Genomic DNA, 2,097 nt, shown 5'->3' with positions numbered 1-2,097 from the left:
TATTAACAACTTATATGATCTGCAAATATTTTCTTCCATTATGTAGGTTGCTTTTTCTTTTCTTTTTTTTTTTTTTTAGTTTGATGTAGCCACACATTAATTTTTGTTTTTGGTGTTTATGTTACTGGCATCACATTAAAAAACTGTGACCAAGACCAATGTAAAAAGCTTTTCCCTGTATTTTTTTTTAGGAGTTTTTCAATTTCAGTTCTTATGTTTAAGCCTTTAATCATCTCAAGATAATTTTTGTGAGTGTTGTGGGATAGGAGTCCAAATTCATTATTTTGCATGTGGTTACCCAGTTTCCTAACACCACATATTAAAAAGATAATCCTTTCCCAACTGAATATTCTCAGCTCCTTTGTCATATCCTAGTGGACCATAATTGCAAGGGTTTACTTCTGGGTTCTCTATTCTGTAGTGATATACCATAGGTGGTATTTTTTTGTCTTCCTTATATCTTCTCTGAATCTACCATAAGTTTTTCTTTGGGGTTACCATGGGGCTTATTTAATACATCTTTTACATTTAACAACTTAACTTTAATCACATACAAAATTCTACCCTTTTGTTCCCTATAATTTTATGCTTTTCTTGCCACAATTTTTATGTTTTTATATTATATATCCATTAACAATTTATTGTAACTACAACTGTTTTAATACTTTTGTCCTTTAACCTTTACACTAAAATTAAATGGTTATCACATAACCATATTACAGTATTAGGATATTTCAAATCTGACTATATACTTACCTTTACAAGTATGTTGCATATTTTTAGATGTTGTCATGGTACTAATTAGCATTCTTCTGTTTCACTTTGAAGAACTTCTTTCAGCATTTATTGTAAAATAGGTCTAGTGGCAATAAACTCAGAATTTGTTAGGAAGTCTTTTTTTCACCTTCATTTCTGAAGTACATATTTTCTTGGTAAAGTTTTCTTGATTGGGCTCTTTTTTTGTGGCACCTCAGAGGCATTCTGGTGCCTCAGGATGAAGATGAACATCTCTTTCCCAGCCACTGGCTGCCAGAAGCTCATTGAAGTGGACGATGAACGCAAACTTCACACCTTTTATGAGAAGCGTATGGCCACAGAAGTTGCCGCTGATGCTCTGGGTGAAGAATGGAATGGTTATGTGGTTCGAATCAGTGGTGGGAATGACAAACAAGGTTTCCCCATGAAGCAGGGGTTCTTGACCCACGGTCGTGTCTGCCTGCGGCTGAGCAAGGGCCATTCCTGTTACAGATCCAGGCGGACTGAAGAGCAAAACTGCAAATCTGTTCGGGGCTGCATTGTGGATGCCAACCTCAGCGTTCTCAACTTGGTCATTGTGAGAAAAGGGGAGAAAGATATTCCTGGTCTCACTGATACCACTGTTCCTCGGCGCCTGGGGCCCAAAAGAGCCAGCAGGATCCGCAAGCTTTTCAACCTCTCTAAAGAAGATAATGTCTGCCAATCCATTGTGAGAAAGCCCCTAAACAAAAAAGGTAAGAAACCTAGGACTAAAGCACCTAACGAGTCAGCGACTCGTTACTCCATGTGTCCTGCAACACAAACATCAGCGCATTGCTCTGAAGAAACAACATACTAAGAAAAATAAGGAAGAGGCTGCAGAATATGCTAAACTTTTGGCAAAGAGGACAAAGGAGGCCAAAGAAAAACGCCAGGAACAGATTGCCAAGATACGCAGGCTGTCCTCTCTGAGAGCTTCTACCTCTGAGTCCAGTCAAAAATGAGATTTTCTAAGAGTAACAAATAAATAAGAACTAACATCAAAAAAAAAAAAGTTTTCTTGGTTGGCAGTGTCTTTTGTGGGGTTCACAACTTTGACAACTGTGTGGTCATGGCAAATACTGAAGAGGGTCCATACTGGCTGCAAAGGTTGTTGGGATCTTCATTGCTGCTTCCAGGTCTAAGAGTCTGAAACAAATGCAGGCAGCCATGATGGCGAGAGCTGGTCCTGTGCACGCACTCTGCTGTGGGAACCAGCCCCGGGTGTCTGTGTAGTGTCAGGGGCCATTTGCAGAATCACTTGTAGTGGTGAAAGCCAGAAAGGCAGCAGGGGTCAATGCTAACTGTGAGTGCACTGGACCC

At 39.5% G+C, this 2,097-nt stretch overlaps 1 pseudogene; it reads left to right on the top strand.

Annotated features, from left to right (window-relative positions):
* The first annotated feature begins 994 nt into the window (after window positions 1-994).
* Window positions 995-1,739, top strand: LOC150021181 (small ribosomal subunit protein eS6 pseudogene; annotated as a pseudogene).
* The last annotated feature ends 358 nt before the right edge of the window (window positions 1,740-2,097 follow it).

This window comes from Furipterus horrens, unplaced genomic scaffold, assembly GCF_987537825.1.
Source record: "Furipterus horrens unplaced genomic scaffold, mFurHor1.1.pri manual_scaffold_1, whole genome shotgun sequence".
In the NCBI taxonomy this organism is placed as follows: domain Eukaryota; kingdom Metazoa; phylum Chordata; class Mammalia; order Chiroptera; family Furipteridae; genus Furipterus; species Furipterus horrens.
The sequence above is the reverse complement of the archived record's forward strand: the minus strand, read 5'-3'. Positions and strand labels throughout refer to the sequence as shown.